Genomic DNA, 27,949 nt, shown 5'->3' with positions numbered 1-27,949 from the left:
CTGGTTATGTTCGGCTACTTGGACATAATTTGCAGCCATTCGTGGACTTAATGTCCTCAAATAACGATGTCACCGGGCCACAACTGTTCACGATTGGTTTGAAGAACATTCTGGACAATTCGAGCGAATGATTTGGCTACCTAGATCGCCCGACAGGAATCCCGTCAAACATTTATGGGGCATAATCCAGAGGTCAGATCGTGCACAAAATCCTGCAGCCACGACACTTTTCCAATTGCGGCCGGTTGTAGAGGCAGCACGGCTCAGTATTTCCGCAGGGGATTTCCAGCGACTTGTTGTGTCCATACCAGCAAAGTTGCTGCACTACAGCCGGAAATACGAATTTCGACACGATATAAGAAGGTGTCCCGTAGCTTTTGTCGCTCGATGTGTGCTGGATCTATCCTACCAGCTGAAAATATACTGTTGATTACGAGAATTGCAAAAACTTTCCAGTAAATATGGCTCCTTAAGCAAGCTTCTTGGTCCACAATCTGCCAGTGACTTCAACAGGATATTGTTCCTAGACAGTCCAAATGTATTTAAAGGTTAACTTTCCAGCACACCGTCCGTCAAACTGGTCTCTAACTCCACTCACGACCCACAGTTGGGGAATATGGTACGTACATGAGAGCACCGATGTATTTAGATTGTGATGTATAATGACATCTAACGCTTCAGTGTAATCGAAAATCCTAAAAATTTTATTACCTGTTTAGCTGAAATCCCAGTTGTATACAGGATTATCGAAGCTGTATTCGATGCTTAAATAAGGCAATACCGTTAACTTCGCTTGGGTGAAATCACACTGTGGAACTGCTAGCAACGAGGATGTCGACCACTTAGCGAAAGTAGTTGAAGCGACAGTGCACACTGCCTGGGATCCTATACGGAGTATGGATTACCGATATGTGCTACACAGGAGCATGAAAGAAGACATGGAGCGATTATTAGGATCTGAATTTTTTTTTCAACTGCGTTTTGATGGCGAATCACTGCACACGAGTTATGCTTTGTTGTGGCATCTATGTGATGTCCAAAGGAGGAGGTGGACCAGGAAGCCCAATGACTGGCGGAAACAGCAAATAGGGCAATCTGCAGTTGAAAGTAAAGTTTTGGAGAGAACGTAAAAAGGACTCATAAAAAGCGAACTAAAAACCAAATTAAAAGATATGCAATAAGCGGAAAAGCACCATCGCAACTTGGCGATGGGAATGGGAGTAAAGAACGAACACCGTAGGCAAGAAGTACAGAATTATTCACTCGTCGGTCCCCTGTTCCAGGAAATCTTATACAAATTTCTATCTCCAGATACTTCGCACTCTAATTTACAAACTTAAATTTACACACGGAAATTTCCCTAAACATATTCACACGATGCATGTCGAACAGACAACTTTCTGTTATTGTGGAGCAGAAGAGGTCGCAGATTACCTTTTCTTTGGGTAACCCCGACGATAAGGAAGTACCAAAACACTTTTACAAGAACATGTGAGGCTTAGTCTTTTGTTGTCAAGTTCCAAGACGGCTTTGTTAGCTACACAGGATCACAGACTTTTCAAGACCATGTAAGTTACAGATTCACTGTTGCCGCAGCTCTCTCCATCAATGACTGATAACTTATAATGATTATACTGTATTGATCTGTCTGCAACCATACATGGTGATTCAGCTGCCCCTACCAATGGGTTATACGCAACCCAAAACAATTTCAAAAACCAAGCACGAGATTTTCATATTCTCTCACCCACTAAGTCTAAACTATTAGTCCAACAGAAAAAATGAACGGAACCTTTATGTAGGAGATTTAATTAGTTAAATTTTGTGCTGGGATATGTTTTGGCTGGAGACCGTGGATTTTGAGCTATTCAAGGGAAACGCGATTGAAGGTGACCCATGTTACATGTAGCATGTAACGTGTTTGTCTGAATTCCTAAGTGATCAAACTGCTGCGATCATCGGTCCCTAGACTTGCACACTACTTACACTAACTTATACTAAGAACAACTCACAAACGCTCATGGCCGAGGGAGCACTCGAACCACCGGCGGGAGAGGCCGCGCAATCCGTGAGATGGAGCCTAAGACCGCACGGCCAATCCACGCGGCCGTGTAACGCGTAATGAAGCAGTGTTGTATTTCTCGTTGAGGCAGACCACCGATGAGATGTGAGTCTAGTTAGACGTAAACTTACCCGAAACTTTTACATTTCAGCTACGCTTGTACCAAACAATTACCGCCCGCGGTGGTCTCGCGGTTCTAGGCGCTCAGTCCGGAACCGCGCGACTGCTACGGTCGCAGCTTCGAATCCTACCTCGGCCATGTATGTGTGTGACGTCCTTAGGTTTAAGTAGTTCTAAGTTCTAGGGGACTGATGACCACTGATGTTAAGTCCCATAGTGCTCAGAGCCATTTTTGAACCAAACAATTGCAATTGTTCATAAACACTCGTTTACAGACCAATAACAACTAGAACGTATTTTTAGATAAAAAGGCAGTCTCTGTTGCAGGTAATTATTTTAAAATTGACATGTTTCGTGCTAGTGGTGCACCTTCAGAATTTCTATATAGTAACAGTAACATGTGTATTGCATAAAAGTGTGAACCCGAGCCTATCCAACCCTGCTAAGTAACTACGACTTAAGTTACATATAAAACGAACTTGCCTTAGAGCAAAGCGCACTAGTGAAAGAGTAAACATTGAATGGAGCGTAGCCGCAATCGTCAAATACAACCCCGGGAGTATAAAAAGGTAAATAATTTTTTACGTAAATTCCTTCTAGAACCAAGCGAGGTGGCGCAGTGTTTAGCACACTAGACTCGCATTCTAGGGGACGACGATTCAAACACGTGTCCGTCCATCTTGATCAGGTTTCCCGTGATTTCCCTAAATCGTTTCAGGCTAATTCGTGGATGGTCTCTTTGAAAGGGCACAGCCAGCCTCCTTCCCCACCCTTCACTAATCCGGTAGGACCGATGATCTCGCTGTTTGGTTCCCTCCCTCAAATCGACCTATAACATTATCGTTCGCTACTGTTATAACGTAACCTCAGAAATAGAGGCAAATTTTATCGCGAAATTATTAGTCAAAGCAATTATAGTGTAAAGAAGCAGGGCAGTGTTACTCTCTGGAAGGAATTTTGTTATGTTGACCGTGATGTACCTAACGAAAGTGGCTTATCGGAAGGGAATGTCAGAATTACGTAAATGTTTAAACGGTAACAAACCAAATTTACCTATCCACACTGTATAAATGATAAATGAAACGATCGCCAGCCTAATTAGGCATAAGAATCAGTAACAGTCTTATTCAAGAAAATGGATATGCGTAACTTGAATGGACAAACACAACCTATCCTTCGCCACACGATAATGCAATGAACTCTAGAACAAGCATATGTTAACGTTAACGTTGGAGCCGATAGTAAGAGCAGAACAAACTTTTGCCTAAGTACAACAGATACTGACACACACTATTATCTTCAGTGCTTAGTCAAACAGGATGGCCTCAACAATGTAACTATTAATATTCACCATAGAGTCATACATTGGATATAGGTTAAGACTCTCTCAGCTACATACCTTTCTACTTAGAATAAAATTTCAATGAAATGCACTGACAAACACTTTTTCACTGATCTATGACTGAAAGCAGTTAGTGTAATCATAACAAATGGTCTATCTATCAAATGTTTCCTACTAGTTAGCACAGTAAACAAACAGTGGGTCCTATTACACTAATGATATGCACTTTTATATACACATGGGATCCTTATTCTAGCAAACATAACCACGAAACTTTCATCAGTCATTCGACCTGTTACTGCAGTAAGACTCAAGTTAACATAAAACGTCAGGCATTGACCCACCTGGTACAATGGACAAGAAGCTGTATTATTCATTTACTGACGAAAATTTTGTAGCCTCAGTATGAGTAAGTATTCTATAAGCTTTGAAATAACAGCAAATTGTTTTAAGCCCTAATTGATTTTATCTGCTTCCATATTTTCGATAATTCTTTGAAAACCCATACATTTTCAAGCAACAACTTTGATTGCAAAATTTACTTCAACAAACAGTTACCATGGCACATTCTTTGTCCACATTAATTTTAACCAAAACTCTTAATGTTTTAAAGAGGCCTTTTAATATAACACACTGGGCTTTGACATTCTTTCAATTAGGATACTCGGTAAGCATTTTAACATGGAAGGACCCTGATGGGATAAGTGACTGAGGATAAAAAATCTGGATAGGTACAAGAGTTCAGGTATAAATTACCTCGTGTTTGAGCACGCTGAAATATCCCATTCCTTCACTATTTCCTGGTCCCTTTTCAGTGATTGCGCAAAGTGGTGGCGAGTGCATGTTGTTGGATGGAGGTGCAGATAGACAAGCTGGACTCTGTCACTTCTTGGTGGCTTTGACGCGTATTAAAACGGCACTAAATGACCCTCTCGGCACCAGCACAAATCATGACCCTTTACATGAGCTGTTAGCGGTTCAGTAGTTCGTCTCGACTAACTCTTTATTCCACCAGTCTATCCATGCCAACCACATTTTGCAAAAATGGTTCAAATGGCTCTGAGCACTATGGGACTCAACTGCTGAGGTCATTAGTCCCCTAGAACTTAGAACTAGTTAAACCTAACTAACCTAAGGACATCACAAACATCCATGCCCGAGGCAGGATTCGAACCTGCGACCGTAGCGGTCTTGCGGTTCCAGACTGCAGCGCCTTTAACCGCACGGACATTTTGCACGCGCTACACAGTTCCGTTGCCGAGGAGAACCACACCACCTTTTGCATACAAAATAACTAAGAACCCTAAGTGAGGATAAGCAATTACATAACAGCAACAAAAGATATTAAATAAAACGGAACATTTGCACATATTGAAATTTCTACAAAAAATATTTTACACAAATTCCAGTTATATATAAGTTCTGTCTTCCTCCAAGTGAGGCAAATAATTTAAATAATAAAGACAATACACTACATATGATTAAACCAGGACATCAAAGTTTCTACAAAGAAGAAAGTAAACGTTTTTATACAGTACCGAATTAATCATAGAATAATTACAGAAGCCCAACGATGGAATGTTGAACAAAACAGAAAGCAAAATGAATCAACGAAAGGTATGTAGTGTCTAAGCTTTGGTGTTACAAACCGACCAAATATTCTAAAACAGATAACTACTAGAACGGACTTTCCGTATCTATGGGCACGAAAAACCTAACCGGGAATTATTAGACAGTCACACTCACCAAATCATGGATAAAACCGGTGTGTGGGTAGGCTTGGGATGAACAAGCGTATGGCATAATCGTAAACAATAACTGCGCTAAGGAGTGTATTGGCTACGACAGTGGTCGGCGTACTGATGTAACGTGAACGGCTGACTGTAAAAGAGTCAGGGGATAACTCGTGTTGGTATTTAGCCACCATTTACATAATAAAGGATAATTAGAAACAATGCTACGGGAAAGTGCCAGAAGTACACAACTTAAATAAATTAAATTTTACCTTAAAAGTAGTAACAACAATTACAAAGTTGAAAATCAAGCGCAAACATTGGGCCATACTGGTGGGTGACAAACGGCAGTCCTGCTGATTGTTACTTAGTCATAGAGAACCGGCTAGTGAAATGCCTGTAAACCTCTCTTCAAAGTGTAAAAAACATTGTTCTTGATGACAAGTTTTTCATTGAGACTCATATCTTCTGAAAGCTTCAAAAAGATTTTTTTTTTAATTCGTCTAGTAGTATTAACGTTTTACCTTTAGGTGCGACGCGAAGGATTTTTAAAGAACTTATTACTGGTTCGGCGTGCCCCCTAACCATTACACGCCCCGCAAACGAAGAACTATTTCGCGCAACCCCCCTTCTAGTTAATAAGTGCAGATGAATAGTTTCGTCTGTTCGATGTATGCAGGAGGGCTCTGGGCTCTTGTCTGTTCGTACACCCCAGGATTACCAAAGCGATCTATACTAGGTAGTTCGTTACGCGTAAAATGATACCGAATCGAGCCCCGGGTAGAATAAAAGATTCTAACGCCATCCTTCTGAAGGGGACATACAAGTGTGTATGACACGTTAACCGCAAATGACGCTCAAACGTGTTCTGAGAATAGCGGAACATATTATTCATATTGGATAATTTCGAACAGTGCATTCTGGGTTATAGCCAGTGGAGTGTGCGACATATTTCAAATTATCCATTTCAGGTTATAAAGATTCGTGGCTTAGTGGAGTACTAGTCGCTTGATCACTTGAAATAGTGTTTATGAGCTACAAAAAACGTTTCAAATGGCTCTGAGCACTATGGGACTCAACTTCTGAGGTCATCAGTCCCCTAGAACTTAGAACTACTTAAACCTAACTAACCTAAGGACATCACACACATCGATAATATTCTTCTCGGGTATGCAGCCGGATCATAACGTCTTCATGACACAATATTTCCGCGGTCCAACTGGCCGCCATCTTCAGGTGAGACCGCTGGTGCACAATCTCGCCGCCGGGCCGCACACTGGCCATAAAAATTTTGAAACTTCTTGTAAAGAAATGCATTTTCACTTCATGTGCACTTCACGATATAGGTATAATTATTTGAGCAAACATTGAAATATGTTCAGTGAAGTGTAACAAGGGTAAAATTCGAAAAGAGAGAAAGTAAGAATAATACGATTAATAACACAACAACGTAAAAACAGGCGAAAAGAAAAATGGAATGACGATAACAAAGCTGTTAGTTACTATAGGGAGCTTTTGTTGCTGCGAATCAGATAATTAGAGCTAGCGTGCAAATTGCATCAATTAATAAAAATCTCCACGGGGCAGCGTTAACGGCGGAACGGAACTGGGCCGGCAGCGCGGGCCGAGCGGTTCGTGACTGCGGAGCGTTAAGATAAGCCGACACGTGTGCGCGACACACATGTCCAGTTGCAGCATCGTCGTTGGCGGTAACGTGATAGGCAATCCCGCGGAACGAGAGCGCAGGACCACTGCCCGACTTAATAGTTTTTAATTAAGCCCCAGCTGGCCATCTCGGGCTGTTGTTTGGAAACAATGGCGGCTCCGATCACGCGATATCGCCGCTCACTCGACGGGAGCGCAGACTTTTTTTGTACACTTTTCTCCACTGCTACGTTCTCGCAAAGCGGGTTCTGTAGGTTCCTGCGGTACCAGCCCTGCAGAGGGACGCACGAGCGCCGAGCGCCAATAAAAGTGTAGCTCCGACGTATGAGCCAGTTCTACTGGTCGGAGGATGGAATGTTAGATCACTTATCTGCATAAGTAGAGCATTATATACCGTCAAATGGAACTAAAAGTTCCCGAAGCGTAGAAGCCCTGTGCAGACGAAGTGGAATAGTTTACACTTTACAGTATCTTCGAAAGTGACTCATAAAGGATGATGCATAAAGTAATAATAATAATAATAATAATAATAATAATAATAAACAAACCGCCTCCAGTCACAAATCGTGATTTATTTCAACGCACGACGCCTTTAGAGCTCTGCGGTCTCATCTTCAAGTACTTGACCAGCCTACATCATTTTTCGATTTAGGTTAAAATTTGTCTTTTTATGATAACATAATTACAAATTGACGCCTCGTGAGAAGAAGTTGTACAAAAATCTAAGTCACAGAAAAATTACTGTTTTCTACATCTACATCTACATGGTTAACTCTGCAATTCACACTTAAGTGCCTGGCAGGGGTTTCATCCAACCATTTTCGTACTACTTCTCTACCATTCCACTTTCGAATGGCGCCCGGGTAAAAGGAACACCTAAATCTTTCCATTCGAGCTCTGATTTCTCTTATTATATTATGATGATCATTTCTCCCTAAGTAGGTGGGTGTTAACAAAATATTTTCACATTCGGAAGAGAAAGTTGGTGATTGAAATTTCGTCAACAGATCTCGCTGCAAAGGAAACCCCCTTTTTTTCAGTGACTGCCACCCCAACTCACGTATCATATCAGTGACACTCTCACCCCTATTGCGCGGAAACACGAAACGAGCTGCCCTGTTTTGCACCCTTTCGATGTCCTCCGTCAATCCTACCTAATAAGGATCCCACACCGCGCAGCAATATTCCAGCAGAGGACGGACAAGTGTAATGTACAAGTGTAATGTAGGCTATCTCTTTAGTGGGTTTGTCGCATCTTCTAAGTGTTCTGCCAACAAAGCGCAGTCTTTGTTTCGCCTTCCCCACAATATTATCTATGTGGTCTTTCCAATTTAAGTCGCTTGTAATTGTAATTTTTAGGTATTTAGTCGAATTGACAGCCCTTAGATTTGTGCAATTTACCGTGTACCCAAAATTTATAGGATTTCTTTTAGTGCCCATGTGGATGACCTAGCACTTTTCTTTGTTTAGTTCCAATTGCCACTTTTCGCACCATACAGAAATTCTGTCTAGATCATTTTGTAATTGGAGTTGATCGTCTGATGGTTTTACTAGACTGTAAATTACAGCGTCATCTGCAAACAATCTAAGGAGGCTGCTCAGATTATCACGTAGATCATTAATGTAAATCAGGAGCAGCAGAGGGCCTATGACAATACCTTGCGGAACCCCAGATATCACTTCTGTTCTACTCGATTATTTACCGTCTATCACTACGAACTGTGTCCTCTCTGAGAGGAAATCACGAATCCAGTCACACAACTGAGACGATACTCCATATTCACGCAATTTGAGCAATAGTCGCTTGTGAGGAACGGTATAAAAATCCTTCTGGACATCTAGGAATATAGAATCGATCTGAGATCCCTTGTCGGCACTCATTACTTCATGGGAATAAAGAGCCAGCTGTGTTGCACAAGAACGATATTTTCTGAATCCGTGGTGATAATGTATCAATAAGTTATTTTCTTCAAGGTGATTCATAATGTTCGAGTACAGTATATTCTCCAAAATCCTACTGCAAATTGAGATCAGTGGTATGGGTCTGTAATTCAATGGGTTACTCCTATTTCCTTTCTTGAATATTGGTGTGACCTGTGCTACTTTCCAGTCTCTTGGAACAGACCTTTCGTCAAGTGAGGGGTTGTATATGATTGCTAAGAAAGGCGCTATTGTGTCTGCATACTCTGAAAGGAACCTGATTGGCATACCATCTGGACCGAAAGACTTGCCTTTCTTAAGTGATTTGAATTGTTTCGCAACACCTAAGATATCTAATTTTGTACCACTCGTGCTAACAGCTGTTCTGGTTTCCAATTCTGGAATATTTTCGGTGATAGTTACGTGGTTTCGAAGTACAGAATGAATAGTCACGTATATGTACATACACTGTTCAACCAGAATATTATGACCACCTACTTAAAAAAGGTGTTGGGATTCATCAAACCATGCAACGCTCTGCCACTGCGTCGACACCCAGTGCCGAATGCCACGTGCCCATTTTAGTCGTAGTTGTCGATGTCATGCTGTGAACATTGGCACATGCATGGGTCGTCGGCTGCTGAGGCTCATCGTTAGGAGTGTTCGTTGCACCGTGTGTTCAGACAGACTTGTAGCCTGCTCAGCGTTAATGTCTGATGTTAGTTCTGCCACAGTTCGCCGCCTGTCCTGTTCTACCAGTTTTCCAAGCATACGATGTCCGATATCCGTAATGAAGGATGGCCGTCCAACACCACGACGTCTGGACGACGTTTTACCTTGCTTTTTCCACGTGATGAAGACACTCACCACAGCACTCCTCGACCACCTGACTAGTCGTACAGTTTTCGAAACGCTCGTGCAGAGTGTTTCGGCCATCACTATCCGCCATCGGTCAGCCTCAAATGGATAGCGTGCCTTTCCCATACTACACAGAGCCACCACGCTCACTGATAATACAAATACCGTACATGTGTCAGGCCCTCCCCGGAAGGTGACGCTGCTGTCACCTGGGCGGGTTTGTATCGATAGTAGGTCGGTGTTCATAATGTTTTGGCTGATCAAGTTAAAATTTATGTATTTCATGTTCCTTTTGGAACGTTAATATTACCTATATTAAATTTCTTCGTAAATATGAAAGAACACAGGACTGCAGGTTATGCTTAAGTCAGCTCCTCTCATATTAAGTCTTTGTAATTCACGCTAACCTCATTTTTACTGCTCTGACCCGTACAATCCACATACAGTTCTCTTCGCCTTTTCAGATACTCGACACGAGCATGAACCGCAATGCGCATTTCGCTGTACGTTCTGCAAGATACATGATGTTTCAGGGCCTCACCGACAAAGAAATGGTACGTCACACGAAGAATATCTTTTTTTTATTTTTTATTATGGAACATACATTCTTAAACGTGTCCTTAATATTACAATAATGAATAACTGTAGTTGTACAAAAATTGCTGTATGTTGTTATTAGGCATATCCTGACAGTGATTGAATGATTGGTTCAAACAGTTTGCTCCGTGCTCCAATACATGTTGCACACCTTCCTGTAAATGACCAGCCAGCTCCGGAGCGCCCGTTGGAATTCTACCTGATTAGCTGGAATGCTTCAGTGACAACGCTACCATCTCAGCTCTCGTGGCAATTGGAGTAAAGTAAGCCCTCTGTCTAACATGTCACCAGAGAAAGTAATCGAGGGCGTGACGCCAGGCGAACGCCGTGGTCACGCAACGATCCTGCTCGTCTTGGCCAATGTTCCCCAAAATTTACACGTGTTTGAATAAAATGGTAGTGTCCCAAGATCCCCCCACCATCCGCCGATAGGCAAAACTCTCAGTGCCACACACCTTCCTTTGTTGAGCACCTTGTGTACATACCTGTACAAACAGCATATGTGGCTAAAGCACCAGGCGCCTGCAGGCAGGCTACGCTCTGCACTTACGGCTGATACTATGCCATCCGGAATCAGTGGGTGATGAACGGGTTGGCGATCTGAAAACGCCTGATGTTCGGAGCGTCGTCGAGGCCGACGGTTACGTCGCAGGATGCCACGCTTTTGCACCTTCACAGAGGAAAGTCGTGCGCACCTTTGAGCCAAATTTCAAACGTAAGCGTCGCAATGGGTGGAATTTACTTGGTTTCGGAGAAATTCTCCTTTAATTATGTTATGTAGTCATGTAGGTTGTGCTCCTGAAATACCCTCCAGGTACGTTACCTGACTTGCTCCCGTAGCACGGGCTGAAGCACACGTGCTGCTCGAAGTTTCGTTTCTAAATCGATCGAGCACTTTACCCTAAAAATCTGGTCTTTTCTTGTCACATAACATGTGGTAGTTTTCACATTGCTAACTCTCATTTGTAAATGTGATGCGAATTAAAATACGGAACGTTAACGATGTTAGTAGGTTATTAGCGCAAGCAATAAGTAACATACGTATTTCATCGCCAACACGAGTTTAAAGCACTGCCCCATACGCTACTGCCTCAGTAAGGAACTGGCAAGGTTCTTGATGCAGAATCCTTAATTGTGCAGAGGCGTTTAGATCCTGCGTGGCGTAGAGTATCGCTCTCCTGTACTCATCCATACCTCACTGGCGTGACAGTAGTGGGATCGAACCAACGTGAGCAGCAATATCACAACAGGCCTCAGAAGGCTCTAGGCCATCGATCGGCAGCCGTGTCACCTCGGCCGATAGGTTCGCTGGATGCGCTTGTTGTCACCACACTACTCTCCCGGCTGTTGTCAGTTTCCGTGACCAGAGCCGCTACTTCTCAGTCAAGTTGCTCCTGTATTCGCTTCACAAGGACACATGCTGAACCGAAGTGACTTAAAGGCTAACGATTTCCGCAGAGCGTACTAATGTACATGTGCTATGAATATTATGAACGTCCTATCTCTACTTGTTCAAGGTGTTCTGTTTTTTTATGAATTCTAAGGGCAGAGCGCATCCGACTTGCCAAATGCTCTGCAGACCTGGACGGTCAACCAACCACATGCTAGCCGAGTCCGAGAGCGTTTAACTTAGGTGACCTAACGGGAGCTGGTCGTACAACTGCGGCAAGGCAGCTGGCGAGCTGCGATACACCGGAACGATGAACCTGTAGCCTCGACAGGCTGCTGTCTTGTTGCAGTCGAATTCCGATGCATCCTTGTTATACCAGGCTCTAAGCGGTCTTCCCAAAAACAACCACCATTCAAATGCGATTTTTGAATGACAATCTTTTCTGATGTACGGAATGAAAATAATGTTACTCCCGCCTACTTTACGAGGTTCACTAACATGATAATCATTTGCATATTAAAGCATCTGCATGGTGGAGCAAATAAATGTGGCCCGGGCAGATGGATACGATTGGACGGGAATTTGTGGCAGAATTAACGGGTGGAGGAGAAGTGCACCCATGTCCTACGGATGGCTAGTGTAGTGTTTTGTTTCGTGTCGTGGATGGAAAGAGAGGACAACAGAGAATAACGTAGGGAGAGTGTGTTGCACCTAGGAACGTATGATGCTTCCTCATTGGTATTTCCGTCTAGTGACCAATTTTAGAATCACACGAAAGAATGCGCACTACAGACCACCTTAAGCAGTTTCCCGAATTTTCTACTGTTTTTGTTATTATGAGAGATGAGACCGTGGTTCGTGAAGCATTTCTAATTATTTTAAGTTCTGCACAATTATGTGTTGTAAAATATAACCTACGAGGAAAAAAAGAAACGACGCCCCACAAGGTAATTTTCCGAATCGGACGGAAATCGGTACGTGCTTCACAAACTAAGCAAGTCAATAAAGCGGTGGTCCCCCCTCTGGCCCTTTTCAAGCAGCAATTCGGCTTGCCATTGATTGACTGAGATGTCGGATATCCTCCTGAGGGCTATCGTGCCAAATTATGTCCAAATGGCGCACTAGATCGTCAAAAGCCCGAGCAGGATGGAGGGCCTGCCCGTAATGCTCCGAAAGTCTTCAGTGGGGAGAGATCCGGCGACCTTGCTGCCGAGGTAGAGTTTGGCACGCACGAAGACAAGCAAGAAACTCTCATCGTGTTTCAGGAGAGCATTATCTCTCTGAAAATTAAGTCCGTCACGCAGGGCAACAAAATAGGGCGTAGAATTTCATCGACGTACTGCAGTAGTGGATGACAATGCGGTCCTGTTATGAAATGAAGTTTCACCCCCAGACCATCACTCTTGGTTGTCAGACCATGTGGCAGGTAACAATCAGGTTGGTAGCCCACCTCCGCGGCGTCTCCAGACACGTCTTCGGCCTAAAATGTCACTGACTGGAACAGAAGAGTTTACAGTGATGAGTCCCGATGACCAGCGAAGTTAAGTCTTGAGAAGCCACTGGCATTGGTGGGATGCCAACCTGTCACCTGGCAGATGGCCCGACAACCAGGAGTGGTGGCTGGGAGTGCCATTTCATTTCGTAGCAAGACCGCTTTGGTTGTAATCCGTGATGCCCTTACAGCACATGGGTACGTCGACCATATTCTGTGCCCCGTTTTGTGGTCCTTCATGGCAAGTCACACTGGGATTGCATTTCAGCAAGATAAAGACCTTCGGCACTCGTCGAGAGTTTCCCCTATTTGCCTCCGTGCTTGCCAAACGCTACTTCGGCCACCAAGGTCGCCGAATCTCTTTCAGTTAAGAACATTGTGAGAATTACGGGCAGGGCCCTCCAACCACCTCGAAGTTTTTATGACCAAACGTGGCAATTGGACGAAGTTTCTCACGATAAGCCGCAGGTCATCGAACAATTTTATCAATCACTACCAAGGCGAATAACTGCTTGCATAAGGGCCAGAGGTACACCAACGAGTTATTGCCTTGGTCAATTTTTGAAGCACTTTCTCTTGAATAAATCGTCCACTTTTCCTGGATTATTTGTCTGTGCATGTACATGACATCTACTGACATCTACCAATTTTTGTTCCATTCGGATAATTCCTTCGTAGTGCATTCTTTTTTTCCTTTCATTTTGTCATAGATTATTAAAGCTGGCTGGAAGATATAGCTACTTTCTCAGATATAGAATTGCGGAATTTTAAGTTGAGTAAAATTCTGTATATTTTTAAAACTAGATATATACCGTGTAGACGGCTACGCCATACGTCGATCATGCACCTTATTCTAGCCAGAAACAGAAGAAGCACTTATGCTGGCACGTATGTTATTTGCAGATGAACTGGGTTTTTTGAGTGTATTAGCCACTTTTCCTATCTTTAAAATGGAAATTCGTAATAGTTTCCAATAATTTGTGTTTCACTTGTAACTAGTTATTGATGAAATTTATACTTAATTGCATTTCACTTACTGATTCTTCGTGTGTATTTAAGAATGGGGGCAACCGCGACAAATGTCTGAGGACTCGCGCTGTTCGGTGGCTCGTGGAAAAATTTATGTCTCTACGTGCATTTCTGTTCTTTATTCAATTGTATTTTTTTTTTTGTTTCAAAACTGACATTTTCACCTAACTGTCTGTGCTGAGCTGTCGAACAAGCGCGTACAGTCATTGTTGCTAGCTACATTTTTGTTGGTTTGGAAGCTTAAAATAACAGAGAATAAGTAGACGCAACAAAAAAATTTATAGTTTGTCCAACTTTTCTTTAGGCAATGCTGTTCATTTGTTTTTCCAAGTTTGAAACATTGATTCCCTTGAACATTGGGAGAGACATTTAAGACCGGCTATTTTGATTCTGCAGTGAAAAGATATTTCCATTGGTACTGAAATGATCAATATTAAAGCTCTTACGGTTACCATGCATACATATGAAAGAGCCCTCTGGCCTGAATTCTTAAGCAGAACTAAAGAGAAAGTCTGCTGAAACTGGGACTGAGGCACTTTTCTCATAAAAGAGAGGAAGGAAAAGGAAGGATTTTAATGATGAGTCTGACTGGATTAGTAGTGGAGCATCTGCCCCACTCCCAGATAAAACTGAAGAAGAACAATGAAAACAAAAGGTTTTTGACGTGATTGTAGGGTGATTTTTCTCAAATGGATCCTTGGTATGAAGAAATAAGAAATATTTGTGCATCTTTTGAAGTTATTCTGAGAATAAATACAACTTTGTATGATAGTGATACGATTAAAAAATAATTAGAACTTATCCTGATGTTTCTTATCAAAGAAACACAGTCAATGAGTGCAGCTATTTTTCAGGATTTCCAAAAATAACGGAGAACAAAAAGCTTCCATTACATGGTACAATCTGTGCTTCTGGAACTTTGCATTCCACCCAGCATTTTCATAATCTTACCTGTGATTGTAGCTTCAGGTGAGAGCGGATTTAGTAAATTAGCGTGATCATAAATCATTTAAGATCAATTTTTGGCCAAAAGAACTTAATCACATAGCACTTTATCGATAGAGCATGAAATTACTCCTGAAATGAGCTTCAGTGATGTAGTACGTAACTCATAAGTTGCAAGAGTGGAAAATTCAGTGTTGTCCGGAATTATTCAGTTGGCACTGACTGTATCAACCAGTTTTTTTTTATATATATCAAGAAACGAAGTATACTGCAAAGGTTTCTCAGTAAATGTTTGGTTTGTTTCATTTAGTAGCTGCTATTATTACTATTGCATGTACTAATATTTATATCTAATCATATACGGTACATTCAGTTAGTAAATTAGTTGTTGACAGTGCAGGATTTATTTCTGTGTAAAATGATGCACCGAAGAACCAGTATTTGCGATAATTAACTCATAATGTCTGAGAAGTCTTGGAATCCCTCAAAAATTTGTCTAGGGGCACATGAAATCCATGGGCGGCCCTGAGTAGAGCAAAAATGCAATAGACCGACTATTGCATAAAGTACTGACAAGATATTCATTACTGCAGCACTGTTAAATTTCAATAGCGTGTTTATTACTATGCACATGACCTTTTTTTTTTTACAGTTGGAAAACCCTTACTTTTCCAGAATAATTTTTGTAACTTCAGAAAAAGACAGCAGCACATAAAAAGTGAATTTCAAAATGGAATAAGACTGTCTACTAATATTCCTGTTGCATAGGTGGTGAGAGCACACAACAGCACCTTAAAAGCCAGTCAACAAACAGGCACGACGTCGCTCGCTTGGCGCTTTCTCAGTGCTAACCAGCCGGCGGCAGATAGGCGCCCGCCAAGCGGGACTGAACATCTGCTTCCACACCACATCCAACAGGGCGTTGTATTCGTCTGTCGATCATGTTGCCAGCCCCGAGACAGAGCATTGTAAACAGTGGACTACATTGCTTCCGCTAGTACTGGCGTGGATGCTAATCCTTCCAGCAGCAAGCTAAAAGACTGACGTGCACTGGACGCTCATGCAGTCCCCACATTCAGCCATTCCTACTCTACCAGCCTTTCCAGTTATTGCACTACAGAACATAGTTCCGTGATTTCTATTCAGAAGACAACAGTTCCGACTAAGCACTCCCTATTTACGAAGTAATCACGAGTTTTCTTCATCTTCATCATCATCATCTTCTTCTTCTTTCATCGTGGTCCACCCCTTATGCCTATTCCTCTGTAAGGTATTAAGCCATATTTTTTCAGGACTTCCTACGTGTCTTGTATCTAAAATTTTGAAAGTTAAGGCTTGCTTTGGTAGTTTCAAATGTTCAAAAATGGCTCTGAGCACTGTGGGACTTAACATCTGAGGTCATCAGTACCCTAGAACTTAGAACTACTTAAACCTGACTAACCTAAGGACATCGCACACATCCATGCCCGAGGCAGGATTCGAACCTACGACCGTAGCAGTCGCGCGGTTCCGAAATGAAGCGCCTAGAACTGCTCGGCCACCGCGGATGGCTTTCAAATGCTCAAATGTGTGTGAATTCCTAAGGGTCCCTAGACTTACACATTACTTAAACTAACTTAAAGTAACGCTAAGAACAACACACACACCCATGCCCGAGGGAGGACTCGAACCTCCAGCGAGAGGGGTTGCGCAGTCCGTGACATGATGCCCGAGACTGCGCGGCCACTCCGCTCGGCTTGGTAGTTTAGAATATGGCAGTCTTTGTAGATGTTTTAAATAATTTGTCGATTAGACTTGATCTTCTCATTTACAGCATGTTTCCCAAGCTCTTCTATTACGTCTTCCTGTATTTGTCAATCTAACCTTGTACAGCTCTTATATCGTCTTAGAAATTTCGTTTGTGCCGCTTGGATTCTGCTTCCTTGCTTTTTAGCAGTCGTCCAAATAGCAATATGGGGCATAGCCATTACCTTATAAAAGATTTTTGTACCTTTTCTCACTTTATTTCTCAAGGTTCTATTGGTTGTTACATCATATGATGCCTCTGCAGTTTATTGTCCATTCATTCTGGAAGGTTATAACATTTCCTACATAACTTGAGTGACTAACTTCTTCAGTTGATGATTTTAGTCCCCATTGGTTTAGTCCCTTTGAAAGCAAACACTTCTATTTTTGGATGGATATTTTCTTATTGTTTAGAAATTTGGTTCAGTCTATAGATGGATCTTTGTAGACAAGTCTCACTATTCTGCAAAAATTGCAAGGTCGTCTGTGAAAATCATCGTATTAAAAAAAATGTCAAGTCATAATCTCAAGCACGGATCGATTTTTTGATTCCATGTTTCACTCGTTTCGGCAATGTTTACATTGAAAAGTGTGTGAGATAAGCTACATCCTTGTCGAGCCTCTTGGTTTATCGGTATGTCTGCTGACATAGTCAGATCAGTCTTTATTGTCTTTCTTTGTATCTCTATATAGGCTTTCTATCACCTTTATTATTTGATGAGGATACCCATTCTTTTGTAATACGTTCCGTAAGATTTTCCATAAATGCGATGTGTGTTCCCTGTTTGTTTTTCCATCATTTGTATAAATGTGAAAACGTTATCAGTACGGGACCTTGATTTTCTGAAACCATTTTGTTGTTGAGATAGCAGGTTTCCGGCAATAACTTATAGTCGTTGATTTACTACCATCGCGTACATCTTATACGTCGTGTCCGCTAATGTTATATCACGATAATTAATGGATTGTTTTCGTTTGCCTTTTTAAAAGATTAATGTGCCATTTGCAACTATCCATGGTTTCAGGATTTAGCGTCTTTGCCAAAATATATTGCATACATGAAAAAATCTAAGCTTTAAAAATTATCGCCTGTATTTAAATAACGTGGAGTTTATGCCGTCGGGGCTGTCGTTTACGCGAGCGTTTGCATAATACTTTTATTCATACTGACAACATCATAGACAGCCAAGAGACAGCATTGAATTGGGTATAGGACATGAAGTGCACGGATTGAACTGTTACCAAAATTTAGTACACTTTGGTAACATCATTTAATAAATGTTAGTAATTATTTGTCTCCATGTTACAACATTTCTGTTTTTTTATGTCATTTTGTCCGATGACGCCTGTTCAGGTTGATCGCTGATTAGTTCACTCAGTTTTTTTGTTACAGAGGGTAGCTAAACCCTCTGACAGAACACGCTGAGCTACCGTGCCGGCGTGTTGGAGTGCTCGTTTGTGCTCAGGTGCAACGTCCCAACACTTTCACTATAGGGTTAGCTAAAAAGTTCCTAGGTAAAACACTCTCCTTAGATATCCAGCCATCGGATCGGTGATAACAATCTGATGCACCATTATTTCACGCGAACGTAAGAAGGAGTGTGAGATGGATCCCTGGACATTCGTGGCATTTCTCCTGGTGGCGAAATATTTCCTCCACCGCCAGAGCTCCAAGAGCAGCGCCTCCGCTACAGCGTGCGTTGCTGCACTCTGTTTCGGAGGCGGAGGCATCTTGCCAACAGTTACCGCAAATCTGCCACACGACAGCCACCGGACGGCACAAACGCGGAGCGTATAGGCGGAAACAATGAAGACTTCATTCGATATTCCTCGCCAGTAGCAGGAGGATCGTTCCATCAATAATGCTGTGCATCTGAGCGGTATGCAGAGGAGCCGAGTGCTTGAAAAACGCCGACACTGGTGCAGGAAACCATTACTCCCCGCGTATGGTACGGAAGGCACACACTGACTCGCGAAGCATTTGTCTGAGCGGTGCGCAGTTCGGCCATCAATCGCATGCGAGCGCCAGCCTCGCGTTCCTCTGGGAGTTTTTTCCTCGGGATTGCCGGCCGCCTGTTCCCGCAATCGGGTCCGAGGACAAAAGACGGCGACCCGCGCGAACAAAAGAGGGAATCCCCCGCGCCCGCCGCTGCGCTGCGCAACCACGCCCGTGCATTGTCACCCAGTTGAGCGCTTGTAGCGATTTCGACGGACGGCTGGCTGCAGTGGGGGTCGGTGACCCCGCACTGAAGCGCACTGCCTACTCTTCCTCGTCGGCACTGTGTGTTCCTCCTTTCTCCGGTGTTGTTGGCCGTGCAGTCGCTGAACAATCAAACCGGTTATGACGCCCGTACATAATTTTCACCGTCTTGGCAAAGCGCCATCGGTTATCACCCTCGAGCTTCAGAAACTTTCCGCAAGACTTGACGTTAGAATATGTACTCGGAAAGTGGACTACAGAGTAGTAGTACAGCTGATTTATTGCACACTGCCAGAAAAATCTGCAACACTCTCAAGGTAAATGTTAATTTGTAGACAAGAGAGGTGACAGACCAAACGAAACACACGTGCCACAGTAAAAGATGCCCAAAACTAGCATCAGTACATTCTGTACCTCCCTCTGAAGGCAACACATGCGTGTATTCTCGTACGCAAAACGATTATGAAGGTCCCGAATGGTATCCTGCTGTGGACTATGGTTCAAATGGGTCTGAGCACTATGGGACTTAACATCTGAGGCCACCAATCCCGTAGAACGTAGAACCACTTAAACCTAACTAACCTAAGGACATCACCCACATCCATGACCGAGGCAGGATTCGAACCTGTGACCGTAGCGGTCTCGCGGTTCCAGACTGAAGGGTCTAGACCCACTCGGCCCACTGGCCGGCGCTGTGAACTGTTCCAAGCATTTTGCGCCTTTGGTGCATTTCGGTAATGGTTCGTGTAAGCCCTGGAGAACGAGTAAGTTTCCATTTTATTATGTCCCCCCAAGCGTTCAGTTGGCGGGAGATCTGGTGATCTTGGTGACCAGGGCAGTAGTGCACGACGAAGAGGACGTTGTGTCGCAACAGCTCTACGTGGACGTGCATTGTCAACATTGTCCTGTCGAAGAAACGACAGCTTCTGGAATGTTGCGGCCACTGATTACTTTACCACGCAGAAACGTCAAATGTGACCACGAATTATAACCGATGGGTGTTGTGCCCTACTTCTTGGAACTGATGTGGCTAGTAATACATTATAACAAAACTTATCATTGCTCGCGAGGCTCGGCTGTAGCTATTAAAGTGCACATATGGATTTGATGTTAAGAACACTCTAAATGAGCCACGAATACTGAGTGGCGAATTGATACAAGTCATACTGTGGCTTCACTACAGTCACTAGGAAATACTGTTTTCCAGGATATCAATGGTGTGACCATTTCAACCGGAGTGGCGGGTGATCGTACTGCCCAACGCGAAAGCAAAGATCTAGTGGTAAGGTGACTCACTGATAAAATGTCGACTCGCAGAAAACTTATTGTATTATAAAATCCACGTATGTGCCACAACATAGAGTTGATATAGGCAACATCGGCAGGAGGAGTCAGACAGGCCGGTCGAAGACACATAAATAACCGAGATGCGACGGAATGAGCAGCTCGACACGCTAGACCAGCGTGGCCAAACTAAATATTTAAATTCACCTCAAATTTAATGTTCATATTGTACATGTGATTCTTGAGTTTCTCCCGGAGTATTTGATAATCAAAATATCCACGGGTCTACTGCCGGTCTACAGTGTTCAAAGGGCACAATATTTCGGCGATCATACATGTCGCCATCATCAGGTGAACTGACGGACTGAGCTCCTGTGAACGTGCCGGCATGGAGATCCGTACGCTATGGCTGCTCAGAGGGAACTGGGTTCGGTCGCGGCGGCGGCCGATTTAAATACCCTCCGCCCGCGGCGCGCTCCCTCCGCTGTCCACGCCCAGCGCCACGGTAGCGCGGTGGAACAAATTGCGACGGCGTCTGAGATGACGTCGGAGTGATGGCTCTGTCCGCCGTGGTCGTCACAACTATACGTTTGCTCGATTTACTCTTGATTAACCCAATCGCTGGTTCCCAAGCCTTGCTAAGATTATAGCCACAGTCACGGTTTATGAGGTCGTCATTGGCGCTAATTTCGATGGCCTCTCTAACAACGCTGTCCCAGTATCTCGACGTATGTACCAGAATCCTCGTGCGTTCATACTCCATAACGTGATTTTCCGACAAACAATGTTCAGCGACCGCCGACTTGCTCGGATACATCAATCGAGTGTGCCTCTGGTGTTCACGGCACCGATCCTCGACAGTACGCATCGTCTGACCAATATACGACTTGCCACATTGACACGGAATCTAGTGCACGCCGGCCTTCCTCAAACCGAGGTCAACTTTGGCGCTCCCCACCAGTGCACGAGTTTTATTCGGAGGACAAAACACAGTTCCGACCCGGTGTTTCTTCAAAATGCGGGCGATTTTCCCCGAGAGTGCGCCTGTATATGGAATAAACGCAGTGCCTACCTCCTCCCTCGTGATTTCATCCATCTCCACAGGTTGTGCTGTAGTGGTTGGGCGGAGAGCACGTTGAATCTGCCACTCTTGAGTACCCATTTTTTCGAAATACAGTTCTCAGATGTTCCAATTCCTGGGGTAGACTCTCTGCGTCAGAGATAGTGCGCACCCTATGTACTAGAGTTTTAAGTACCCCATTCCTCTGGAAAGGGTGGTGGCAGCTGTCTACGTGCAAATACAGATCAGTGTGCGTTGTCTTCCGATACACCCCATGACCTATGGTGCCGTCAGCCCTTCTCTTGAACAAGACGTCAGGGAAAGGTAATTTAACCTCCGTTTCAGTCTCCATAGTGAATTTGATGTTCAAGTTTTCAAGTATTTGTCAAAAGAGGATTTTGTGAGTTTTATGTGGTCGTTTCATTTTAAATCGCTCCATACTCATGTTGTTGTGGTCCTCAGTCCTGAGATTGGTTTGATGCAGCTCTTCATGCTACTCTATCCTGTGCAAGCTTCTTCATCTCCCAGTACCTATTGCAGCCTACATCCTTCTGAATCTGCTTAGTGTATTCATCTCTTGGTCTCCCTCTACGATTTTTACCCTCCACGCGGTCTCCCTCTACGATTTTTACCCTCCACGCTGCCCACCAGTACTAAATTGGTGATCCCTCGATGTCTCAGAACATGTCCTACCAACCGATCCCTTCTTCTAGTCAAGCTGTACCATAAGCTTCTCTTCTCCTCAATTCTATTCAATACCTCCTCGTTAGTGATGTGATCTACCCATCTCATCTTCAGCATTCTTCTGTAGCACCACATTTCGAAAGCTTCTATTCTCTTCTTGTCTAAACCGTTTATCGTCCATGTTTCACTTCCACAAATGGCTACACTCCATACAAATACTTTCAGAAACGACTTCCTGACGCTTAAATCTATACTCGATGTTAACAAATTTCTCTTCTTCAGAAACACTTTCTTTGCCATTGCCAGTCTACATTTTATATCCTCTCTACTTCGACCATCATCAGTTATTATGCTCCCCAAATATCAAAACTCCTTTACTACTTTAAGTGTCTCATTTACTAATCTAATTCCCTCAGCAGCACCCGACTTAATTCGACTACATTCCATTATCCTTGTTTTGCTTTTGCTGATGTTCATCTTATACCCTCCTTTCAAGACACTGTTCATTCCGTTCAACTGCTTATCCAAGTCCTTTGCTATCCCTGACAGAATTACAATGTCATCGGCGAACTTCAGAGTTTTATTTCTTCTCCATGGATTTTAATGCCTACTCCGAACTTTTCTTTTGTTTCCTTTACTGCTTGCTCAATATACAGATTCAATAGCATCGGGGAGAGGATACAGCCCTGTCTCACTCCCTTTCCAACCACTGCTTCCCTTTCAAGTCCCTCGACTCTTATAACTACCATCTGCTTTCTGTACAGATTTTAAATAGCCTTTCGCTCCCTGTATTTTACCCCTGCCACCTTCAGAATTTGAAAGAGAGTATGCCAGTCAACATTGTCAAAAGCTTTCTCTAAGTCTACAAATGCTAGAAACGTAGGTTTGCCTTTCCGTAATCTTTCTTCTAAGATAAGTGATATGGTCCGTATTGCCTCACGTGTTCCAACATTTTTACGGAATCCAAACTTATCTTCTCCGAGGTCGGCTCCTACCAGTTTTTTCATTCGTCTGTAAAGAATTCGCGTTAGTATTTTGCACCTGTGACTTATTAAACTGATAGTTCGGTAATTTTCACATCTGTCAACACCTGCTTTCTTTGGGATTGGAATTATTATATTCTTCTTGATTCTGAGGAAATTTCTCCTGTCTCATACATCTTGTTCACCAGATGGTAGAGTTTTGTCAGGACTGGCTCTCCGAAGGCTGTGAGTAGTTCTAATAGAATGTTGTCTACTCCCGGGGCCTTGTTTCGACTTAGGTCTTTCAGTGCTCTGTCAAACTCTTCACGGAGTATCATATCTCCCATTTCATTTTCATCTACCTCCTCTTCCATTTGCATAATATTGTCCTCAAGTACATTGCCCTTGTATAGACCCTCTATATGCTCCTTCCACATTTCTGCTTTCCCTTCTTTGCCTCGAACTGGGTTTCCATCTGAGCTCTTAATATTCATACAAGTGGTTCTCTTTTCTCCAAAGGTCTCTTTAATTTTCCTGTAGGCAGTATCTCTCTTACCCCTAGTGAGATAAGCCTCTACATCCTTACATTTGTCCTCTAGCCATCCCTGCTTAGCCATTTTGCACTTCCTGTCGATCTCATTTTTGAGACGTTTGTATTCCTTTTTGTCTGGTCCATTTACTGCATTATTGTATTTTCTCCTTTCATCAATTAAATTCAGTATCACTTCTGTTATCCAAGGATTTCTACTTGATCCTCTGCTGCCTTCACTACTTCATCCCTCAGGGCTACCCATTCTTCTTCTACTGTATTTCTTTCCCCCATTTCTGTCAATTGTTCCCTCATGCTCTCCCTGAAACTCTGTACACCCTCTGGTTCATTTAGTTTTTCCTGGTCCCATCTCCTTAAATTCCCACCTTTTTGCAGTTTCTTCAGTTTTAACCTACATTTCATAACCAATAGATTGTGGTCAGAGTCCACATCTGCCCCTGGAAATGCCTTAAAATTTAAAATCTGGTTCCTAAATCTCTGTCTTACCCTTATATAATCTATCAGAAACCTTCTAGTATCTTCAGGGTTCTTCCATGTATGCAACCTTCTTTCATGATTCTTGAACCAAGTGTTAGTTGTGATTAAGTTATGCTCTGTGCAAAATTCTACCAGGCGGCTTCCTCTTGCATTTCTTAGCCCCAATCCATATTCACCTACTACGTTTCCTTCTCTTCCTTTTCCTACTGTCGAATTCCAGTCACCCATGACTATTAAATTTTGGTCTCCCTTCACTACCTGAATAATTTCTTTTATCTCATCACACATTTAATCAATTTCTTATTCATCTGCAGAGCTAGTAGGCATATAAACTTGTACCACTGTAGTAGGCGTGGGCTTCGTGTCTATCTTGGCCACAATAATGCGTTCACTATGCTGTTTGTAGTAGCTTACTCGCACTCCTATTTTTTATTCATTATGAAGCCTACTCCTGCATTACCCCTATTTGATTTTGTATTTATAACCCTGTATTCACCTGACCAAAAGTCTTGTTCCTCCTGCCACCGAACTTCACTAATTTCCACTATATCTAACTTTAACCTATCCATTTCCCTTTTTAAATTTTCTAACCTACCTGCCCGATTAAGGGACCTGAGATTCCACGCTCCAATCCGTAGAACTCAGTTTTCTTTCTCCTGATAACGACGTCCTCCTGAGTAGTCCCCGCCCGGAGATCCGAATGGGGAACTATTTTACCTCCGGAATATTTTACCCAAAAGGACGCCATCATAATTTAATCATACAGTAAAGCTGTATGCCCTCGGGAAAAATTACGGCTGTAGTTTCCCCTTGCTTTCAGTCGTTCGCAGCACCAGCACAGCAAGGCCGTTTTGGTTAGTGTTACAAGGCCAGGTCGGTCAATCATCCAGACTGTTACCCCTGCAACTACTGAAAAGGCTGCTGCCCCTCTTCAGGAATCACACGTTTGTCTGGCCTCTCAAGAGATACCCCTCCGTTGTGGTTGCACCTACGGTACGGCTATCTGTATGATTGAGGCACGCAAGCCTCCCTAGGTAACTGGGCAAAAAGCGAGCAATTGCTGTACCTTTTGGAAATGGCCAAACATATTAATACATTAAATTTTAGTGAAAAAGTTTTAGGTTAACAGAATGCAGATCTTCAATGAGGCATTTCATATAACACGTAGTGCAGTATAGCTAGAAGTGGATAGTAGTAACAGAGAAGGAATTAGCGATTTTTCTTATTTGACTGTGGGTTACAGTTGAGATATTAGATAAGAGAGACCTTGAGTCGGGATTATGATGAGATGACAATTCCTTAACGTGTGATGCGGGTTGCCTGCACGATGGGTAGACGATAGCGTATACAAACGTGTAGTAGTTATTGTATCCAGATCTAGCAGTAACTCAGGTTCACACACAGACAATGATACTGGCTTAAGCACCACGACCCAGAGTAGAAGACGCTCGCAAGACACCTCGGTTCGCACTAGGAGGCGCTGGCACCACGCCAACTGATGTCTTCATGTACAGCAAATGGTCGGTATGTAGGGACCAACATCAGCCGTGCAAGAACAGATCAACCTGCTAGTGACATCGCCTGAACTGATAGAGGACACGTACCGGCTTACTAACATTGAGGCTTTGGTATTGTGTAGGCCTATGACGACTTAATGATAATTGATTGAAATCCTCAGCTGCCGAGAGGTGTTGTTGATATACCTCGATGGGGACAGCTGAAAATGTATGCCGCGACCGGGACTCGAACCCGGGATCTCCTCCTTACATGGCAGACGCTCTATCCATCTGAGGCACCGAGGACACAGATGATTAGCGCGACTGCTGGGACTTAACCCTTGCACGCATTTTCAGTTGTCCCTGTCGGCAGCTGAGGGTTTCAGTTAATTAACATTTAATATAGAGAAGCTGCACTGTCATCAATGGTATATGTTCTTTCGAGAACAGTTACTATCTTCATATCTATGATGACTTAGTTTTGAATCCTTGGACATTCTGGTTAAAATGCTTCAATCTGTTTTTTTTTTGTACACTTTGGCTCAGCACGGATAGGTTACGATCTGTTTCACTTGATCACCGCGACTGTGTCCAATAAAGCAGTAAATTTGTAAATGCAGTGACGAATGCTTCAGTAGCCAGATAACTGGCCACAGCCATCCTAAATAATCGTATGAAACGCTGACAACATCAAACAGACAGTTGTTGCAATTGCAACGCACACAAACATTCATGATTAAACCTTTCACTGGTTCATCCGCGTTGAATAAATCAGAATAATAGCAATTTGGAAGAACAATATCAAGATATTATGCTTCACATCCTGTGGAAATACTTAGAATATGTGTGTATTGTTAGGTACTAATTCTACTATACATCAGAAAGTAGAATTATTACAGGCTGTAGACTAAGGATGTGGAAGAATAACTGAGCGAATTATTTACAAAACTTGTATATAAACATGTCCCATCCAAGACATACTTGGGAAATGGAGTAACAGAAGCGAAGACAAATAGTAAGGTTTAGGACTGAAGGAAAAGTAAGTAAAAAATGCCGCAACCGAATAGCTTTAGAATCGAAGATAACAGCTATTAAATGTATTGTAGGCTTTTGCAGTGATTTGAATAAACTCAGCAAATGAAATACACTAATTTCCATAAATTAGGAGAAAAATTCAACTACAAATGAAGAAAATATGAAGCACTTATGAGACGGAGTAGCTCAGGTTGCCACCTTTCTTCCCCCCTCCTTTCACAGTTTGTGCCAGTTGTTCCTAAGCACACATCCACTGGACGATTCAATATAGGAGGCGTCTCGCCTTAAATTGGCCCAGATTCGCTGCAGTTAGCCGGGCATCGGTAAATGAGTAGTTAATGGAGAAATCAGTTTTGCCGAACTATTTCGACAACTATGGGAACTAAAGGTTCACAGATGTTAACTCACAAAACACAAAACCATTGCTACGCATGGAGAAATACAAATGAAATAATTTACAGGGTAAGCAAAAGTCACTGCAACACTTGGTCTTTCACGGAAGACTAATGTAACTCAAAGAAGTGGGAAGCGAAGTACACTGACACACTTTGTAACAACAGGATCACAAGAAATAAGTTGCAATTGCTGGAAGCTAGTTTGAATGGTAACGGGATCCTACAACGTTCTAGGCATGATAATGTGTAATTTTTTTTGTTTTTTGTTTTTTAATGTTTCCACATTTTTGTCCAGTCCTTGAATGCATGTACAGCTGTAATCAATTTCAGACAGGCAGGGTGACACAGTTATGTCTATAACAGCAGTTACAAAGATCTGTTGCATGGGAATCAACTCAAACGTCGTACACTTTTTGATGATGAAATGTGTCCAGAGAAACAGCCACCTTTCACGCTATAATATTCATTGTAGTCTGTGAAGTCTCGACGAATGCAGCCTATAGAAACACAGAAGTACTGTCTCCTGATACAGGATAATTCGTAAGTGCCACCAGTGATTCAGAAGACGACTGTGAGACCATAGCTCCTCCCGGCTTATACAATGTTCTAACAACTTACGGGAATGCAGTGGGTGACGTCGTCAACGACCTTCGATATTTCGAGACGAGCACCCCCTATCATTTTCAAGGCAAAACTGCTGCAAGCAAGCGCTGTTTAAGCGAATTTAAAACCTCGCTTTCCACAGAAACATAGGAAAGGTAAAACACACACACATACACACACACACACACACACACACACACACACAGTAAATACTACCGAGATCACAAATCAAAGACGACCGACGTCAGAAGTCATTGACAGAGGA

The sequence above is a fragment of the Schistocerca serialis genome, chromosome 7 (assembly GCF_023864345.2).
Source record: "Schistocerca serialis cubense isolate TAMUIC-IGC-003099 chromosome 7, iqSchSeri2.2, whole genome shotgun sequence".
Lineage (NCBI taxonomy): Eukaryota > Metazoa > Arthropoda > Insecta > Orthoptera > Acrididae > Schistocerca > Schistocerca serialis.
Note: the sequence above shows the minus strand (reverse complement) of the source record.